Raw genomic sequence first — 21,786 nt, 5'->3', positions numbered from 1 at the left:
CTTACCCCAAGTGGATCGTCGATCTGGAACTGGCTTTTCAGAGTAACATGGAGTACGCTCAGCTGTGAATGTTTTGGCCTCTCTACACTGTCGAAACGACAGCCAGATGACGATCAATTTAACTCGTGGACCTCTCTCTTCTTTTACGGAGAGCGCAACAGATAGATCCACGGGAAGCACCGAATAAAGGGAAAGCTACAAGAATGGCAAAATGCACAGATGGAGTGAGGACTATAAAATTCCTCGAAAGCGCAAGCTGAATGTGTGATGAACTAAAATTAAATGTAGTTGTTCTAGGCAGTGTGAGTAGTGGAAAGAGGGCTGTCCCGACAACCAGCGCAAGCTCTGTTCCCAGCAGCTTACGTGACCTTGACCAACCCCTTTGGGCCTCAGTTTCCCTATCAGTAAAGTCTGGTCACAGCAGATGATATCCATGCCCAAGGTTTGAGGGGCCAGCTCCAAGATTGTGCGGTAAGGAACGTTGTTTGGCTGTTTAATTGCACTTAATTGAGGTAACATTGCCGTTGTCCGGGCATGTGATTTACACAGAGGTTCTCCCCAGGGAGGAGGTGAGGACAGCCATAAGCTTCCACTGGCAGATGTTAAGGACTCAAGCCTGATTGATGCAGAGGCCAAGGGCAAATCCATTTACAATAGCCAGCTCCCTTTGAGACCTGCAGCAGAAAAGCACAGCGAGGTGCAGAATGTCCGGCTCCATTGTCCCCGAGGCTCTAGCCCCGTGGGGTGGGAGTGGAGTGCTTGGTTACCCGGCTGTTAGGACAGCTTCTCTCCATGCTTCACCCTCTTCTTCCCTCACTCATGGGTTTTCTCTTTTTCTAGCATCTTCTCCGTTCTGGCTTGGCTGGTTATTATCGTGTCTTCCATTGTCAGCATCATCACCTGGTTCTCCAGTGACCCTTCCACAATAGCTGGAGGGAACAAAGATAAAGCGATGTCCCCTCCCTCCTGGTTCATCTGGAAATGCTACCAACTCTTCCCTAAGTGGAGGGGATGGTGTGTGTGTGTGTGTGTGTGTGTGTGTGTGTGTGTGTGTGTGTATGAGAGGGAATGAGAGAGAAGGGGGAAAGACAGAGTAGGAGATAGTTATAGTTGGGGAACAGTGGATATGGTTTGAAATAAATAAACAGGGGCTCCTGGGTGGTTCAGTCAAGCAGCCAACTCTTGATTTGGGCTCAGGTCGTGATCTCACAGGTTATGAGATCAAGCCCCCATCAGGTTCCACACCGAGCATGGAGCCTGCTTGGGATTCTCTCCCGCCCCCTCTGGCCCTCTCCTGCTTGCACACATGTGCACAGGCACACATGCTGTCTCTCTCAAATATATATATGTATATATGTAAAATTAAAAAACCCCGCAAACTCAAAATGGTAGCATTAGACTGCGTAGAAGCTGCATCTGGGAAGTAGGGTTCAGGGAACCCTACTGTAACTGCTTAGTTTCTTTCTGATATTTCACTCCTACTACTTCTGACATGTGCAAGTCTGTCCCCAAGACACCCAACAGCCCTTGCTTCACAGCCCTGAAGGGGATCAGAACATGCTGTCCCCAACCCTACCACTTTGGCATATTGGTTATTTTGAGCTGAAGGCACTTGAGAAACAGCTGAGACAGGAAGGGCTCTCTGCCCTCCCTGTCTCTACCTAAAAGAAGGGCATACATTTCCGGTGAGAAAGGTGGCCTCCCTGTACCAGGAAGAGGAGAACATAGTTATCACTGGAGATGGGGAGCCGACGCTCAGATGAGCCTGTACAGAGAAACCTCACTTCTCTCCCACATTAGTTCCCCCACATATCTCCTAGTCACTGCCCACAAATCCCTTACTCTTTTGCTTTGTCACGTCTCCGCAACGTATCCCTCTGTGTTAAAATGGTATCTGAACGCCTGGATCCAAACACTTGGGGCTGTCACTTCTTTCTGTGAAGCCCCCTGTGCCACATAAAAATATTACTGTCACAGAAAATTTGTGTGCTTTTCTCCCTGTTAGTCTGTCTCTTGTCAGGTTAATGTACAGGCCCCAGGTACAGAACCTAAGAGGGTAGAGGAAGTCTTTCCTCTGCTAGAGTTCTGAGCAGCTGATCATACTACCCACCCTCAATATGGTTTCCTGCCCTGCTCTGGAGGGATGCAGGCATAAGAGCCAGCTCTCCGCTGGAGGCAGATGGCAGAGAACAGGGGTTTGCCATTCTGAGAAAGCAGTGGACTATCCTTACTGTCTCTAGAGAGTCTGCACCGTTAGGACTGCAAAACCTCCTTAAACCTGGGCTAGTTTAGGTCCAACGCCTTTAGGGGGTAACCTCTAGGCCTCAGGGCAAACAGGACTGTGAGATAATGTGAGTTATAATGTGAATTAGAAACGGAGCAGGTCTTCCGAGAACCCCCAGCCTCTGAGATGATCTGAATGTGAGTCAAGGAATACCCAGGCCTGCTCTGGCCCGGTATGTGCATTCGGAATAGAACGGGAGTGGGACAGGCTTTGGGAAAAAGCAGGAGGTATTGAACTTGGTCACTATTTCAATCTACGACTTCAAAGTCACAGCCTCCAAGCTCCAAAAATGTCTTGTCATTCTGAATGTGACCATGATGATGACCGTGGATCCTCTGGATGTTTAGGGGGAGCTGCCTACGCCCCCACACGGGGCTCCTCCATGATTGGAGGTGCGTGCTGGTGAGGTGCCGGGCAGCGTGGGTCCTGGGCTTACCCTGGACACACGGCCCTCCCTGCGTGATGATAGCCTTCAGGGGACATGCAGGCCTGGCCCCTGGCAAGATCTGACTAACACTGGTTCTGTGGATGTCACAAGACTTCCCCGGGATCCCTGTCCTGGGTCTTGGAACTGAAGCCGTTCTCAGACCAGATCCCAGATTCCGTTTCTAAAGAGGAGCAGAGGGCACAGGATTGAGAGTTAGGCGTCCTGGGTTCTGGTCCCAGCCCTACCACCAAATGGCAGTGAGACCCTGCACCGGTCGCTTAACTTTCCGAGCCTCCGGGCTCTCTCGCACACCAGGCGGAACCCCGATCCTGCTTTCTAGCGCCTCTCAAATCCTCCCTGTTTGCGTGGGAAGCCCCTCTCATGGGGAGGTCTGCTTGTCAATTTTGATCTGCCTCTTGTCTGAGTGGGTCCCATGAGGGGGAAGGAGGAGGAATCCGGGCTGAATGGTGAATGAGAGCTGGAGGGCGTGGGGGCCGCCTTCCTCCACAAAGCCCGTACTTGCTTGACAAGATAAAAATATCTCCTACAGTCTAACAATGGATCTTTCTGAAATATTGAAGTAGTTTTTTCAGATTGGAAACTACCATATTAGATGTAAGCAGGTGATCCCTGAGGTCCGTAAGGATGGTGGCTGGTGCTTTAACATTTGTATTAAAATTTAAATTTTGTCTTCATTCCACAAATATTTAAGGGCCTATTATGTGCCATACACTGGAATAGATATGGCAATGAGTAAAACAGACAAAACCTCGCCTTCTTGGGGCTGACATGCTAGGGGATAAAGGACAATGAACAAAATAAATGATACATATACTCTGCAGAGTAGTGAGTGCTCTAGAGAAGGATGAAGCGGGGTCGGGGGCTGTGACTTTAAACCAGATGGCCAGGGGGCGCCTGGGGGGCTCAGTCAGTGAAGCGTCCGACTTCAGCTCAGGCCGTGATCTCACCGTCTGTGGGTTCGAGCCCCACATCGGGCTCTGTGCTGACAGCTCGGAGCCTGGAGCCTGCTTCGGATTCTGTGTCTCCCTCTCTCTGTCCCTCCCCTGCTTGCGCTGTCTCTCTCTCTCTCTTTCTCAAAAGTAAATAAACATTAAATAAAGTTTTAAACCAGTTGGCCAGGACAGGCTTCCCTCCCAAGGGGCTGAAGGATAATGGCAAGTATATCCGTAGGGGACAAGTTCCTCAGGTGGAAGGTGCAGCAACTGTGAGGTCCTGAAGGGGGCCTGGCCTGGTCCATGAATAGCCAGGGAGGCCTGGGTGGGTGGAACAGAGTGAGGGAAGGGAGAGAGAAGTAGCAGAGAAGCTCAGAGTCATTGTTGGCAGTGGGAGTGGATGTCAGATGACATAAAGGCTAGTAGGAATGTCGAGGATGTCATATCACGTCAAGGGACGTGATATGACATATACCTTAAAAAGCCCAATAGATAGTGATCACTTGATTTTTTTTTTTGCCATGTGCGGAGCCTATCATTTGGAGCTGGGGAGAGGCCTGAAGTCATAAGGCCACAGAATGTGTGCTGTTCTGGGTCCTGCTACTCAACATGTGGTCCACAGGCCGGCAGCGTGGGTGTCCCCTGAGCGTTGGTGGGAAATGTAGAGTCTCGGGTTCCACCCCAGACCTACTGAGTCAGCCCCTGCTTCTGATGGGGCCTGCGAGTGATCCGTGGACACATTCGAGTCTAGAGTTGTCTAGAGTCTAGAGTTGTCTGTGGCTTTGGGCATCAGCAGCCAGGGAGTCTGAGTGAAGCATGTCCACTGAGGATCCGGGCAACCTGGGGCGGGCGCGTCACTGCCCGTCGGCCTGAGCTTCTCCCTCTGCGGAAAGAGGAGTCAGGCGTGACACTGACATTCCCTGCTCCAGCCCCACTCCTGCTTTTCCAGGTGCTTGTCCAGGCGTGTGCCCCTCTTAGCACCCATCCCCCTTATTCATCGGACCACACTCTGGGGTTGAGGGGGGCGGGAGGTGCGTCAGGATGCTGGTAGTCTGGGTGTTGTGGAATTTCTAGAATGCCTTCCTTCGGCAGAGATGCTCTTTCCTTTCAACGGGGGGGCTACACATGTCCAAAGCCTACCACCCCTCGCCCACTTCGGGAGGGCGCGTGCTTCGAGCAGAATCCTGGGCATGCTGGCTAATCTGCAGACCAAATTCCCATCATGTTTAGCCAGATCCCTTCTCGGTCCAGTGGTTCCAGGTGCAGGAAGGCTGGTTGCCTTTGAGGGTACGTGGAGGTGTCGCTTCTCCAGAGCAGCGTTGGTTTTGCATGGAGCTGGCCGGTCCGTGCTAGGATCTGGCAACATTCCTGGGCCTGCCCTCCTGAGAGACACCACCCGGCTCCCGGGGCCTGGGGACCGAGTCTCACGTCTCAGCAATCTAATTTTGGCTCGGCTATTATTAACTTCTGAGGAACTTCGGGCAAATCGCTTCACGTGCCTGGATATCAGGCTGCTTATTGATAAAATGGGGTTATAATCATTTCTACTTCACAGCCAGGTTACTGAAGCTTCATTATATAAATGCTTTTGAGAGCTGTTCGTAAATGTGTGATTTCCGGGCCCAAGTCACTAGGTACTAGCATACTTTTTTTTTTTTTTAATTTTAATGAGTGTGAAATCCTCTCTACTTCTGTTCATTTAATGACTGCAGCATTGATGGGCAGATAATGGCAAATGCCCATTAATGTTCCTCACGGATTAGCGTGGGTTAACAAACAAACTAGACATTGACCTTTCTTGGCTGTTTCGGAATTAGTCACACACTTCCCATTATTTGTGTATGTCAGTGGTGCGACCTAAATAAAGTTAGGGTTGATCTCTTTCAGAATAGGTTTTGGATTTCTCCTTACAATAAAGTTAAGGCAAGCTGATGTATGGCTCACAACCAAATAGAGAGACCTTTTCACCCAAGCGCTTGCTCAACTGGGGGGTTAGTATTGAACATTGGTTTCTGGATGTGGTCAGATTCTCAGGTTTCTCAAGTGTTTTCTGGCCTGCTTAGGGCAGTAGTAGAAAGCAGGCTTCATTTGTCACTGCCATTTTCCATTGGTGGGGGAACCCGATCGCTCCAGTGGCCCTGCGTCTTACCTTACCACCTTGGAATTCCAGATCAGCCCCGTGCTTGCTGGGGTTAGGTGTTTTCAGATCTTTGCCATTGTGCTGTTAGATGGCCTTCTGGGCTCCCTTGACTGACGACTTAATCAGCCGCTGTCCATGCTGCCTAAAGCAAGTGGGTTCAGGGACACTGTTTTATTAGCTAAATAATCTTAGGCAACCTCCAGATTAAAACAAGCAAGCAAACAAAACCACATTCATAGCAACCACCGAAGCACCCTTGGTCACACTGGCTCTCTGATGAAGTTTAGACTGCAGAGAGAAAATCAGACCATCACAGCCCAGCCTGGAAGAAACTGCAGAGGGAGCTAAGTCCCAGATCGTGCGTGTTTTCCGGACCTTCACTCTTCTGGCTTTGGTTCTATGTCACTGTCCGGGGCGGAGATCATCTTTGCTTTCCAGGATACGTGAAGGCCTGTCGAGGAAGAAAGTGCTTCGCGAGAAGTTCGTGTATTGTTTGGAAGCTCCTGGGTTAAGTGTGGATTGGATCCAAGGGCTCAGGGTGCCAGATCTCTAGTTGGGCTCACTGGGACTGGGGAAGTGGTAACTATCTGTCCTACCAGCCACGATTACATCGCCTTACAAAAAGTTTATACCAAGAAGAGCATCTCTCCCAAACAATACAAAGCCACTCTGCAGAGATTTCCCCCAGACCTGGGGCTTCGAATTGGGGTGGGAAGTGGGGAGCAGCGTGGAGACACGGGCAGCTAGACCAAGTGGTCATGGACACTCCAACACTGTCCTCACACCAAACTGTGGCTCTTTGACTCTCTCTCTAATGCCCCGTGGAAGAGCACCCGTCTTCATAAACTTTAGGAGCAGATTGAAGGATGAGGCCGTTGTGAATTATTGCCAGGACAGATCCAGAAGGATGCTATCGTTTTTGTTCTCCCGACTTCTCAACAAGTTGGTAAAAGATGGCTTATTTCTGTCACAAGTCTTGCCGTCTACCTCCCATCTCCAGGTACATATGAATCACAGTGCTGAGTGCTTGGACCACTCCACGGCATTGTAGCCATCCTACGAACACATGGGATGGATTCTTGACATGTGGCTTGGAAAGTGAGGGAGCATAACGCCGTAGATTGGGTCTTCTGTGGGTTTGTGTCTCCCAAGTGCACGTGAGTGGATTAGCAATCCACATGACCACTTGGCTGGTATACTCGTTGGCTGAGTGACCCAGTTAGAGGCTTGGCCCAGGGACAAGAGGACAAGGCTAGCTGGGCACTGTCAGGGAACCTTCCCAACTGGGGCTAGGAGCTCCCGTTGTCCTGGTCAAGGGCGCAAGTCAAGGGCTTCTCCTGCCAGACCCAGGAGAAGAGTCCCTGCTACTGGTTGAATCCCTGGGTCATTTCCTTTCTGACCATGTAGATAAATAGCACGGAGTAAGGAGAAAATCCAGTGGGCTTGATATTAGAGCTTGTTTCATGGTGTCGGGTTTGTCTTTGGGAAGCAGCCATTATGAGTGGTCATCTGGTTTTTCATCCATTAGGTAACCAAACTTGAAAACTTTCCAAACTCCTTAATGTGTTAACGTGCCCAGTGAGGCACCCCGAGCAGTGACCAAGCCGACCTTCAGAGCGGTGGTGACCTTGTGAAAATCGCACACTCATAACTAGCCAGGCTGGGGCAGAAGCCCAGCCCCTGACTCCGTCTGTCCTACTGTTGTCTCTCAGATGGTGAAGTGGCTCAATCTATAAAACGTGTGGTTGCTATGAATTACTGTTGTTGGTAAGGAGAATTGGAAACATTCGCATTTCTAGATTACCTTTCAAATATTCAAATTCATGCACGAGTAGCATATGGCTAGAACTTGTATTTTTTCGCTCAGATGTCTTCCAATGTGCTTCATTGAATTCCAAATCCACATCAGGTTTGAATTTTGAAAATGCCAACTGTATACTAACTGAATGTGAGAAACGAAGAAAACTTTCATAAATGTTTTTTTTTTTTTTAAATAGAAATGGTGATTTATTTTTCTGCATTCTGATAAACCAGCTGTATGGATTGTTTTTTTCCCCCATTTTGTTTCATTTGCATCTTGCTAATATTGAGGGAACAATATTGCCGATGTATTCTTAGCTAATTTCCTATGAGGCAGCCCCACAATAGCATGTAACAGACATCAAAGGAGGATGGACCATGGTGTTCTTTCCCATCACCTCTGCCGGCCAGGCGCGTGGACCTAGATTTGGGTGGATCGAGCACCCTTCGTTGATCTCAGGCAGCTGTGTCTGCTCAGCCTGTCCAAACTTTTGATTCAGTAATTATCTGACGCTGTTTTCTTCCTATTTGGAGTTGGATTTCATTTGCAGGTGCCGTTTATGTTTTTGTCACTTCCCAGGTAAAAGACTCTCAAGTACTTTAGAACTAATAAAGGAGGGCTTTTATCTGCTCCATTTTCCTCAGTTGCAGAGAAGATTAGTCTGCATATGTGTGTGTTTTGCATGACCTCAATCAGAGGCACTCGCACTGGGAGGAATGTTGGCTTGGAAGTCAGAAAACCGCCAGACAGAGAGAACCCAGGTACGGGGCTCTGAGAGCTTCGTAAGCTTTGAGATGCCCTCTTGTGGCAACCTCCCCCACCCCCACCGTCGAACGTACTAAAATGCACCACGAAGTGTGATTTATGCCTTCCATATCTTCACATCTAACATTTACTGTAAAAGAAAACATTATTTTAAGTACCCCTAAGACAAAATGCTGCCCGGTAGAATTCGATGCATTCATTTCAGAGAGTTCAAATGTAGAAAAATGTGCATTTTAGAGTTGGCGAAATATAATTTAATTGTGAATTGAGTTGCCGTTGGGCTGTAGAGATCATGCGAAATTTAATAGTTTTGCAGCTTTTGATTTAGATTTATTTCTAACATATAAACATCAAAAGCACCCATGTGTCCATTATGCAGCTTTGGCTGATCTGAACATTCTGCCCCATTTGCTTCAAATATTTAAAAAATAAAACGTTGGTGGTACAGTTGCAGGGTCCCTGCATACCGTATGCTCCAATCTCAGGCCTCCCCTCTCCCTCGTGACCCACATAATCCCTATCTCCATTTGGTGCTTATCATTCCCACGCGTGTTCGTCAACTTTTACTATAAATCTTTGTATCCACAAATGCATTTAGCATTTTTAAAACACTGCTACTTATCTACTAGTAGCCATTGCCTTTCAGTAGGAGAACCCCGGAGCCTTAGCTGAACACTGTCTGTCGGCCATGGCCAAGTGCCTAAGTTCTGGCTGATGATCAGATAAACCAGTAGCTACCAGTACGACATCTGGGTTTTGCCTTTATTTTATCTTATATTTTATTTTATTATTTTATTTTATTTTATTTTATTTTATTTTATTTTATTTTATTTTATTTTATTTTATTTTGTTTTATTTTATTTTTTATTCTATTCTATTCTATTCTATTCTATCTTATTTTATTTTATGTTATTCTTAAATGCTTGTTTATCTTGAGAGAGTACACGCATGCGAGCACGAGCAGGGGAGGGGCAGAGAGTGAGTGAGAGACAGAATCCCAAGCGAGTTCTGTGCTGTCAGTGCACAGCCTGATGTGGGGCTCGAACTCACAAGTGGTAAGCTCATGACCCGAGCCGAGATCAAGAGTTGGGACGCTTAACTCACTGTGCCACCCAGGCGCCCGTGGGTTTTGCCTTTAAAACAAAGGATCAAGCCCTCCGTGTTTTCCTTCCTCCTGCTTCTGACTGAGACAGGACGAGGTGGTAGTGAGCTGCCATACAAAGGTGGGAAACAACAGAGCTACACGGTGGAAGAATCCTGGGTCCCTGCCTCCGCGGTGCCTGCTGCCTCACCGCCTCCCACCCTCCCTGCCCCCATCAGATTGTTTACTGACTCGGGCTGGGAAATAAGCAAACATCTTTTTAGGTAAGTCGATGGTCTTATTTGATCCCCATTAAAACAGACCCCGAAATGTTCCAGTATAAAAGTGGTTTATATTCTGATTATGTACGTTACTAGTGACCTATGGTATTAAAAACTTCATTTTTCTTAAGTAGGGAGGATTAGGATAAACCACATGTATGTAATTCATTGCCTCCTCAGCTTAGAAAAGGAAAACAGTGTATTTTGTAGCTTCCCCAGTGGCTAGCTAGGTATTGTGTCCAGTCCCGGAGTGGACATAACCCTGTAGAGGGCACATCTGTTGAGTTCATTGATTATCTTCCAAGTAGAGACAGAGCAAGTTCGTACACGGTTGGGGACATCTAGCTACTCTGTCCCCAACTGGAGACCTTGAAAGCAAATGTCACAAAGGTAGCTTCAGAATGAAAAGGAGACGTTTCCGTTCCCAGAAGGATTTCCTTCCCAAACGTTGAGCATCCATGGGAGCGTCATAAAAGTGAGGCCTTCCTGGTCAGTTTCTCCAGGAGCTGGCCCCCACCACTCCCCACCACCCGCACGACGAATGGCAGAATGGCTGGTCGAGGAAGAAGCTGACCCTTACTATCTGGTTGGCATTCTTGAAGCCCCGTGCCAGGCTGCCTCGTGGTTGGGAAGTCTTGCTTTCTGCAGAGTGGTTAAGTGGCTTGGGGGTTCTCCCCAGAGGGGCAGTGTCTGTGTCAGAGCCGTGGATATTAGGGGGGCACAGGGACCACTTCTGTCCTGTGCCACTCTGCAGCCCTGATCATGCCTGATGGGAGCACATCCACCAGCTTGTCCCTGATCTCTCAGGTCAATGTGAATTCTGGCCTCTAAGGCAAGCCTCGTCTTTGGATTCCCTCTCAAAGGGCCCTCGGAACAGAGTGTTGCAAGGCACCTGGCCTCTCCTTTTGAATGGCAGTCGTGCTGCCCGTGCCAGTCACACTGGATACACCTTGACCTTGGGCCTTTTGCCCCCTGGCATTAAGTATTGGGTTATCAGAGGCACCTGGGCGGCTCAGTCAGTTAAGCGACCGACTTTGGCTCAGGCCATGATCTCATGGTTCATCAGTTCGAGCCCCACGTCGGGCTCTGTACTGACAGCTCAGGGCCTGGAGCCTGCTTCGGATTCTCCTTCTCTCTCCGCTCCTCCCCGCCCTCTCAAAAATAAATAAATATAATTTTTTTTTTTTTTTTTTTTTTAAGAATTGGGTTATCAGCTGAGTGATTCTCAGGCTTCTTTGGTCCGTGCGTGGATTTGATGCAAAAGATCATGGTGTTGTGCCATTGTGCTACAACTTTCAGACACACATCGGAGTCCCCCGGATGAGTGGGAAGGTGACCCCTGCTCTGAGTGAGACTCAGCCTACAGGTTAAATTCATGGTGGCAGAAGCAAAGCCAAAGGACACAAAATCCCTTACTTCCACGGAGGCTGGAAACTCGGCCGTGCGGAGTCCCGTGCAATGAGGGGAAAAGACTTAGGTAGCACGTGAAAGTCAGTTTGTGCGTTCTGCCTGATCGAACTGCACATTTCCTTGGACGGTGTTTGCATTCTTTTTTTTTTTTTTTTTTTTTTAAATTTTTTTTTTTCAACATTTATTTATTTTTGGGACAGAGAGAGACAGAGCATGAACGGGCGAGGGGCAGAGAGAGAGGGAGACACAGAATCGGAAACAGGCTTCAGGCTCCGAGCCATCCGCCCAGAGCCCGACGCGGGGCTCGAACTCCCGGACCGCGAGATCGTGACCTGAGCTGAAGTCGGACGCTTAACCGACTGCGCCACCCAGGCGCCCCGGTTTTTGCATTCTTAAAAAAAAAAAAACAAAAAAAAAACCTAAAATTAGAAGTAAAAATTTCCTTAAGACCAGTTCTCCTGGTCTTAATTTGCCTAATAATCAGTTCACCAGAAATTCAATTCCGTTTTGAGCGTTTTTGCACTCATTGCTAGTATCTCAAAACATTATTTAATTTAAAGATTAAAATTGCCCATAAACTAAATTTAAAAACAAGCTTGGTGTGCCCTGAGAAGGCTCAGTTTATAAACCTCATCATCGGCCAAAGACATGGCCGAAGAAGTAAAGGACATTCCCGTGTAAAAGCACTCGGAAAGGGTTCAGATTATAAGCAAATTGCTCATTAGGTGACTGGCTTTAGGCTAATTGACCTGGAGTCCGTGGCATCCAAAAGTTGACACTTTTGTGCCCAGGGACACTCTCGCAGGCCTGTATTCATCTTATTTCAGACAAAATTCTAATCAACTCTCTTATTTGGTTTCCCAGCCCCTGGCATATTAGATGTGAATCAAACAGGGAGGGAATAGTACGAGCCAGGCCACTTTGCGTGGTGAGGAGGCCAGCTGATGCCCTGACAGCCAGGAGGGCCAGCAGAGGCCAAAGAGAATTAAAATGTAAATATAGGGATTAGCAAATCACAGTAGTGTGGGGCCTTTTCCTGTGTGGGTGACCTCCTCCCCCGCCTGCCCATGCTCCTACGGCTTCTGAGAGCACCTCTGTATCATAATGTGCGTGATGCCGGGCATGTCATGAAAAATATTTATAACAAGCTAAATTACATGCTATGTACATGCCCCACTCAGTTTTCCTATACACTCCAATTTAGAAGTGTTTTCATCAAGGGGCGCCTGGGTGGCTCAGTCGGTTAAGTGCCTGTCTTCAGCTCAGGTCATGATCCCACGGTTTGTGAGTTCGAGCCCCGCGTTGGGCTCTGGGCTGATGGCTCAGAGCCTGGAGCCTTCTTCGGATTCTGTGTCTCCCTCTCTCTCTGCCCCTTCCCTGCTCACGCTGTGTCTCTCTCTGTCTCAAAAATAAATAAAACATTAAAAAAAAAAAGAGGAACCAAACCATACTCTTGAATTGGAGCATCCCCAGGCTTCCAGAACACTACCCATAGGATACCTTGTGCTCTTCATGAACACCCCCCAACCCCCGGCCAAACTAGAACAAGTCAGTGGTCTGGAAAAATTCATTTCTAGGAAGTCAGTGCTCTTTCTCCAAATTTGTAGTGTGGTCAAATGCAGTTAATTCTTGATATCCAGGGTAATGTGGGCAGGGGGTTGTGAATGGCACAAATCACGATGAAACCCACTTTCGTTTATCTGTGTCTGTAAGTCTGGAATGGCTTATTACTTCCTTGGGGTCGTGTCGTAGTCCAGAGAAACAGAACCAGTTGTTTGTTTGTGTGTTTTAAAGACCTCCTTCTTTATAAGTATTGTTACTGAGTTATTTTAAGTCCTTTACAACCAACTGCATTTGTGAGCACACCCAGAGGCACATGGAAAGACCGTTATCAGATCAGGTAATAGACGATAAGATTCTACCACTCAATGTGTGACCCTGGGCCAGTCACTGACTTTGGGAACCTCAGTTCTCTCTGATGAGGGGCGGGAATGGTGACAGTTGCCCAACTCATTGAAAGTATAATCCCGTCATAGTCAAATGGGATGACCTACGTGAAAATGCTTGGTAAAGCCCAACAGATGTACTTAGAAGTGCAAAGTAAACGTAAGGAACAGCTGTGTTTTTTAAATGTATATATATTTTAAACATTCATTCATTTTTGAGAGACAGAGAGTGAGCAGGGGAGGGGCAGAGAGAGAGGGAGACACAGAACCCGAAGCAGGCTCCAGGCTCCGAGCTGTCAGCCTAGAGCCCGACGCGGGGCTCCAACTCATGGACTGCGAGATCATGACCCGAGCTGAACTCGGATGCCTAACTGACTGAGCCACCCAGGCGCCCCATGAAACAACTGTTTTTATTGCGGTGACTCTTCGCTAAGTTTGTTAAGTACTGGTCGTGATTAGTTAAAAGGTAATCTCTACCGGCCTTGCTAATACTCAAAGGCCAGGCTTTGTACTGACGCTAACATCATCTTGAGATGCTTTTAAGAAGTGACATCTCTCTCACCACTAAGGTGTCTGTATCTGTTTTCTGTTCTGCTTTATCTTCGGGATGAGTTGATTATTCTTATCATAGTATGAAGCCACGAATGATTCAATTTGGGAAAATGATAGGAACATTTTCCTTGTCTTCTGTAGGATGATTTTGCCATAATGCCCACAAATAAAGTGGTTATTTGGTTTCTTTAGTGGTAGTGGTTTCTTTAAAAGAGGCCAGCTCAGAGTCACGGATCTGCACTTTTAAAGCCTACAATTGATTGTTTAGAGCGAAAATTGTATTCAAGTGAGGCACATCAGCATGCAAATCTAAAGTGTGGCCATTTTCATCTAGATTGAATATTATTAACTAGCCCAAGGGATAGGATGTAATTAAGATTTCGAACAGCTTACTTTTTGTCTACTGCCATAAGTAACCCCAACGTTCAAAGCGGCGTCCTGGTTTGAATAATGGGAAGGTGGCCCGATGTGCCAATATCTGTACATTTTGCCTTGTAGGTGCAATAAAAGAATATTTGACTTTTCGCCACTGGTCCAAACAATTGATGAGGACACTGATTTGAACTCGAAGCAAAACCGAGAATGTTCAGATTCCGGGAAAATCACATTGCTCCTGAACGATGGCAGATTTCCATCTTGTTAGTTATTCACTCATTCTAATACCTTCTTCCATGGGCTTGGGAACAAAGACCAAGCAGGGACAGATGAAGCCCTTGTTGAGGGTTTATGCTTTTGCCTAATTAAAGCTATTGGATTTACAGCCTGCTAAGCAGCTCTCGTTAGAAGGAAGAAGAGCTCTTAGCTTGGACCCACTTCAGAAACTTTGCAAGACCTCCACTGCCTTTCATAGAACTGCTGAGGCACATTTCTGATGGCGTCTTTATTCTGGTGCCATCGCACAATAACTTCTTCTTTGGGGAGACGGGATGGTCACCTTTTTGTCCCACCCACACTGTTTTAAAAGAAAGAAACAAAGTTGTCTATTTCTCCCCGGAGAAGTTAGTGAGAGGATCCATTGCGTTTGCTGTAGCACCTTAAGCAGCACCCAATAGGCTAGGTTGGCACACAGCTCATTTCAGCTGTCCGTATTTTCAGGTGTACCATATGTATTTAGTACATCATTTGATAATGCTAAAAAATATTAAAGCAGTGTGAGACTAAAGGAGAAAGAAGATGAATGTTAGCATTCCCCTGGGGTTCATGGGTGAAGGAATTAACACAGCGTGGCACTCTACCCTAGCTGTGTTTGTTTCCATGGCAACAGCTACGTACATGTTTCAGACTATCTACAGTGACACAGTTGCAGAAATAGTAGCTTGCAGGTTTCTGATATCGCATCAGTGGACAGGCAGCACGCACTATATTAAGTAAGTGTAAAAGAATTTAAAATATAGCTCTGATTCAGATGTATATTAGCTCAGCTGAGCAATGTGCCGGGGTTTCGACGTTCCCCTTCCTCACGACAGCAAAATCTGGGCAAAGTTGAAAGTTGCAAGATTTCAGTCAAACAATTGTCCTTGCTTGGGTAAGAATCATCAAATGAAACAAATGTGAGTGAGTTACAAAGGTAAGAAAACGGCCTTGGCAGATGACAGATTTAAGAAGGGTATTGTCAGTGAAGCTAATTTTTTGGAGGGGGGGGGTAGTGCTGGGTAAGGACTGAAAGCTTTGCTTGAAAAATAGCTGAGTCTCAAAGCAAATCGAATGTGCAACAGAATCTTTAAACTGCTGCTGAGTTTATGGCAACTAAGGTCTTTGCGTGCATCATTGTGGGAATTGCTTTTATATAAAAATGATCAGGTGAGGAGCAGAGAGGTTGATTAGGTGTGCAGCTAAAGGGAATTTGGGGCTCCATTGTCTTTTCTGAATGCTTATGTAAATATCTCTCTTCTCGCGGGGATGACCCTGGTTTGTCTTTGACATTTGCTGCTACTTTTGTACCATTTGCTGGTTCTGTGTTTATATTATGCTGCCACATTGTAGCCTGGTACGACTTGCGTGTTGGTTAGAGAGCAACCAAAAGCAGATGATAGACTTTGTAAGTGTGTGACTTTGCAGTCGGATTGTACAGTAATTTAGGAGAAGTGTTCAGATATGTATCTGTTTACGTGGTAGACTTCTTCTTTTGAACAGCAGGCTAGGTATTAGGTTAATGGATTTCAGTGTGCACGTTATGATTGCAGGAGCTTTCGAGTATGTTGTAGTTCAATTTATACTGAGTTTTTAATGTCACAATATTTTTATTTATGCCCATTATTCAGTTCAAGCTACATTTACCTTATAGTTTTATTATTCACCTATCAGTGGAGAGAATGTAAAATGGCATGGTAATTTAAGCTAATCTATTCATTTGAGGAGGATTCATTTTCTGACCATTGGTGGTGGACTTTTACAAAAAGTGGCTTGAGACATGCAACTCTCTTGGTGTGGATGAGACTGTTTTTTCTGTGCACGGGAAACTACAGGGACTATCCCGTATGTTGTTCCTCACAGTAATGATTTGCTTAGATGTTAACAGAACGCCTATTGGAGGGGTCGGAGGGGCGGGGGGACGTTATGCACTCTGGACCTTCCAGAACACCTGGGTATGTGGAGGGCTGGGACAGATTTTGAATCATAAATCAGGGACTTGAACCCTAGATTCGTCAACACCCCGGTGGACAGACACGATCTGCCTTTCTAAATAAGGTGGCCCAAAAGAAAACGAATGTGGAAGCCTCCCATTTATGCCCATCTGTGGGCTGAGCCACCCAGAGATGGGAAGGGAAGTGTGTGTTTTCTATGGAGAATTAGGTTTTTGGCGGCTCATGCCCAAGGCAGCTCCTTCCTCAGAGGAGAAGCCCCTCCTCTTACTGCCGCGCTCATCTCGGTTTTGTTGTGCGACACCAGCCCATTTTAGGGTCTGCGGACCCCCTCCCCGTGCCCTGTATCATGGTGGTGGGCAGCTTCTCGGTGACAGCTGCAGAAGCCACCTGTGCTCGCGCCCCTCCCCCCACCCCCAGGCAGAGGAACCAGATACCGTTGGTATGAGGGTCTGCGTGATTTTCTACTATTACACTTGAGGGGCCCTGGAAACTCGGGGTTTATTAACCTTGGGCGAGGACACCAGGAATCAAAAAAGTGTCCGTGAACTACTTCGAATGACTAACTCAACTTTGGTCTTTTTGTGAGCGCTAGGGCAAGCCCTTCCAACCGTCGAGATGTTTGTGCGTTTTTTCCATCATCCCCGAATATTTTCCAGCATGGGGCAAAAGAGGGAAAACAACAACAACAACAACAACAACAACAACAACAAATCCGTGAGTCTACACCATGTGGTTTTGACTCTTTTGTAAGAAGAGAAAAACACAGGAACCTAGATGCAAAGCCTTAGGCCAAACCAGTCATTCGAATGTAAAATCCTGGCAGTGCTTGTAGGAAACTCAATTGCTTCCATTTGAAGGGCCAGGAAATTGATTTGGAAAAAAAATAAATTTGAGGGATTCCCAAATAGTGGCAGCATGGAGTGAATAAGAGAAAAATGAAGGTACAGACTGATCGTATTACCCATCTCAAACGGCAGTAGAATTGCCAGGACGAACTTCCTGCAGCCTAGCTCATTTGGAGCGTCCACTGCTCAGAACTTCTGGAGGTTCTTGGTGTCACAGGGTAAAAGCCAGTCCAGAGGCCGGCGTCCAGGGCTTTCCCCACCGGTCCCTCTTCAGCTCTTTTGATGAGGGAGTGTGAGGCAAGCTGAGGGCAAAATACAGACCAACGGCACCCCTCCCCACCTCCCACCCCCCAGGTGGGATATGTGGGATGTGCCTCCGACACTCCTGGCTACCCAAGAACAAAGGAAAGGGCTTTAAGTGCTTGCCATGGTGCTGTGGGAAACTAAAGCGAATGAAAACTGAAATTCCCTGACTGCCTACAGCCCATTGACAAGTCCTTGAAACTGGCAGAGTGACCTCCCTCTAGGAGCTCAGCTGCCTCCATGATGACACTTTGCTAGGAGCAAAAGGCAATCTTGGCTTAACATCATCCTGACCGCCACCCCCTTCCCCCAGGGTCCTGTAAGTCTACTTTAACATATAAAAATCCCTTTGGAAACTTCCTTTATCTCACCTGCCCCAAGATACAAGATACATGCTGGCAATCATACTCCAAGCTTATGACCCCCTGATATACATCTGAAGGGTCTCGTGACTGAGGTTTTACTGCATGGTAATAAACAGCATTTTCCTAACAACACCTAGGTCCTGGAAACCTTGCTTCCAAAAATTCCTTAGGGACTTATTTTATCCCTAACCCCCTCCCAACCTGAGGATATATAATCAGTTACCTGTGCAGCACTTCCTGCCCAGGGTCCTGTCCCCGTGCTTTAATGAAATCACCTTTTTGCACCAGAGACGTCTGCAAGAATTCTTTCCTGGCTGTCGGCTCCGGACCCCCCGCCGTCACCCCAGAACTTCATCACTTTGTCTCTAGATCTCCTTTTCCTTGAGCATCTTGTGGCATTGCCCTGGGGTACTGCCTGCCGTGTCCCGGCCATGCCAGGAAGTTTCTGGGCCTTTGCTCTGGCCACTGCCTTGGCCCAGATGCCTTTATTCCCATCTTTCCGGTTCTCCCATAAAACCTTACAGAAGTCTTCCCTCTCACCCTCAGTGGGATGATTTCTCCACCCTTCATGTTCCCATAACAATTTCCTTTTCTGCAATTACAGCACTGAACTGCACGGTATTAAGATTAGTTGTGTCTGTCATTAACTGAGGTGTAAGCGTATTAAAGACGGAGGACCATGACTCATGGACTTGAGTAGCTTTTGCAATACCTGGAACAGTACTGCAAGCTGTCATATTTCATTGAATCCTTAAGACCTCATAAAGATCTCCGTCATTACACAGTCTCCAGTGCTCATGTCCTCTGCTCACAGGGATATACTGAGGCTCCAGAGGCTGTGTCTGTCACAGCACCAAGCATCTGGACCAGTTCAGTGTCTTTCAGATGCTTCTAAACTTCTGGTTGTTTGCCATCATCTAAACACAGAAACCAAGTGAACGGCTGATTTCTTTTCTCATATTTATAGAATCACGAGATTTTACAGGCAGAAGGAACCTTAGGGAGCTGAGCTCCTCATATTAACAGGGGAGAGAATTGTAAGTCTGAACTCCAAAGCCACATGGTTGGTTAGTGACCCAGGCGTGTGGATCCAGCTGATAACCTCTCTGCATGGTCCTCCTGTCTGCCGAGGCTTCTTGGCTGTGGCCTTGGGTTTCACTTAAGACATCACCGGTCGGCTCCGGCTTTCTGCCTTGTGTTGGGGTTGGCCGGCTTTCTCTACGTAAACGCCATCATCGAACAACAATCCGGTTACCCACTCTTTGCTAAAGGCTGATATCATGGGAGTAGAATTAAAAACAAAAGTGGACTTGAGTTTAAATCAGGGGCCCTGGGAGCAGTGCTAACAATTCCTTAGCCATCGCCGCGCTGAGGACACAGCGGCAGCTGCTGAACTCGGTCAAGTTCAGACCCTTAAAAAGAGTGGAAAAAAGAAAGCACATACTTTCCAGTGCCTGGGCACCACAGAGCCGGGCCAGCTGGGCGCAGCACCGTGGCAAAAAGATCTCTTCAGTTTCAGAAATATGAGACCCTGTGCTTGCACACAGGGAGGGGCATGGAACGGGGCTGCAGCTAGAGCTGATTGGCATTACGTCTCCCAGCTTACTTCTGTCTGCAGCCCTGTCGTCAGACCCCGCCCCTATGGGAAGAGCCCAGGAGTATCTAAAGAAAGAGCCAGGCCTCCAAGTTGACATAAGGAACAAGCTGTGTGAGTGAGTGTGTGTGTGTGTGTGTGTGTGTGTGTGTGTGTGTATGTGTGTGTGCGCGTGCGCGCGCGCTCGTGTGTTTAAAGGCCTGTGTCTGAGGTCGACAGGCTTTTTCAGAGGCACTCTTGGCTTTCTGTGTAAACGTGTACTTCCTCTTGTCCAGAGTTAGCCTGTTAAGGGAATAAAGCGCAATTCAGGTTTCCAAGTTGGAAGCCTGATTAATCTCTCTGCCAGTTACATATGGAAATAAATTAGTAAATGGTCCATCTGGGACTAAACTACTGCAGAGATGATAAATTATCGCCATCGTATACGTCAGTGTTGCTGAAGACTGAGTTGTGCTCACCAGGAACTGCTGAAAGATAACTGGATGCTCTATTGTGGTCAGAGAAATAAAATTAAAAACAATTTCTGAGTAAAAAATTTACCTTGAGAGGTTTCTTGGGAGAATGGTTTTGTTGATGCCAAATTTGTTCCTTAGGACTGCTATCCCTGCAGATATTTGAAAGGTGAGTCTCAAGGGCATAGGAAATATTTTATTTTTCTATTTTCAAGGGCCAATACAACAAGTATTAGTACCCAGATGTCTCAATGAGCAGGATAATTCTGTGCCTTACAGTAGCATGGTGCTTTGTAATTGTCGTAGCAATTTCCTGTCTGTGTTTTTCTTTACATTTCAACGAAGGTGGGGCAAGTTCTTGTCTCTCGTTCTGGATCAGTGTAGAACTGAGGTTTCAGGGACCGGGTCCCTTATGCACAATGACTCAGATGGCCAAATGGCAGAACCGGATAAGCAACCACATATCCCCGATTCTGAACCCCGCTTCGTTTCTATCAGTCTTGCACGACGTCAGAACGTTTCAGTGTCCCCTCACGCACCGAGCAGCGTCAGGCAATAAAGCCGTCTATTTATGTCAGTTTTCTAGAGGCAAAAGCCGTGCCTTCTTGATCGTGAAAAGTCCTTTTTTTTTTTTTTTTTCTAAGTGGAGATGTTGAAGGTTGGTTTAACATTTTTCTTACCTGTTTTAATTTGTTTAAATGGAAGTTATGATCATTGACATGTTAGTTTCAGATGTACAACGTAGTGATTTGAGATTCGTGTACATTGTAAAATGGTCACCACAGTAGAGGTCTGGTTAGTACCCGTCACCTTACGTAGTTGCAAAACTTTTCTTCTGATGAGAACCTTTAAGATCTATTCTCTCGGCAACTTTCAAATATGCAATATGGTATTATTAACTGTAGTCACCGTGCTGTGCATTACTTACACAGGTGACGTATTTATTTTATAACTAGAAGTCTGTACCTTTTGACCCCTTTACCCATTTCTTCCCTCTCCCCATCCCTTGGCTTAATCTTTTTTTCCTACCATTAAAGGCACACCACTATCCGCATGAATTATTTTATCAAACTAAAACCACAGGTGTCTTCAGGGGCCCTTTAGGTATGGTAACATTTTGCCCCTCTGCAGAATGGCCCGAGGCTGCTGTGACCTCTAAGCTTCTTGTGCCTCCTTTCAAATTTTCTTCTGCGTCTTCCTCCGGCGCAGGACTCTTCAGCGGTTAATCCTTAAAAGCCGCTGAGGTGTGCACCCCTTTAAAAAGTGCAGTAATAAAAAACAAAAGTACCGAAAAGCAAGCTGGCTTTAGGAATCTCTAAGTCACCTGGTTTATCAGATATCCGTTTCTAACCAGAAGCGGCGGGTGCCACTTGGTGGTCTTCACACAAGAAAGAGAAGTCACAAGCCCCTAGCACTTACCTGTCTGTGCTTGGAAGCAACCTTGTCTCACCCAGACCGCCTTCAGGTGTCTCAGCCCGAGCTGGTGGCTCCAAGAACTTGGATGGCCCCGCACACTCTCTTGCCTCTGGGCCTTTGCTACAGCTTTGGCCTGTCCCCGCCTGTCAAAATCCTGTCCGGATCTCAGGGCCTGTGATTATTGTGATTGTCTCGACGCTTTCCCTTCCCTGCTCTCTCCACCCCAACCTGAAACGGATGTGTCCTCAGAAACCCTGCAGCTGTGTATTAGAGGAAATAACACTGTCTGTATTCGGGTTGCCTGCTGCTCGGCTCGCCTCCCTGGTGGACGACACGTTTCTGAAAGGCAGGGACTTCATCACGTTCGTTCTCTCTCTGACTCTTCCGCCCTCCCCAATCCTTGGTTCAATGCTTTGCCTTTAATTGAAGCTTAATGTGCAGTATAGTAGGGTGATTTGACTTGACAACAACAGAAGGGGTGTCTTTGAATAGGTGGATCAATGAATAATCCAAGTTTTGTCAGGATTACTTGGAGGGCTAGTTAAAACGGATTGCTGGGTCCACACCTCCGAATATTCAGATTCAG

At 47.1% G+C, this 21,786-nt stretch overlaps 1 protein-coding gene across 4 annotated transcripts in view; it reads left to right on the top strand.

Moving 5' to 3' along the window:
• The window catches only part of FOXN3 (forkhead box N3), a 405,238-nt gene that overhangs the window by 95,389 nt on the left and 288,063 nt on the right, over positions 1–21,786 (top strand). The window contains exons 1-2 of one of the 4 annotated variants that reach the window (XM_040477973.1): positions 4,378–4,388; positions 9,741–9,746. The exons of 1 other annotated variant lie outside the window; for it this stretch is intronic. The gene's annotated coding sequence lies outside the window, so the exon portion shown is untranslated. Of the gene's footprint in view, positions 1–4,377; positions 4,389–9,740; positions 9,747–14,986; positions 15,008–15,187; positions 15,208–21,786 lie in introns of those variants that run through there. 2 more of the 4 variants (XM_040477974.1, XM_040477972.1) reach the window with 2 other exon arrangements.

This window comes from Herpailurus yagouaroundi, unplaced genomic scaffold (genome assembly GCF_014898765.1).
Source record: "Herpailurus yagouaroundi ecotype Mexico unplaced genomic scaffold, PumYag 141, whole genome shotgun sequence".
Classification (NCBI taxonomy): Eukaryota; Metazoa; Chordata; class Mammalia; order Carnivora; family Felidae; genus Herpailurus; species Herpailurus yagouaroundi.
This window is presented reverse-complemented; position numbering and strand designations above follow the sequence as displayed.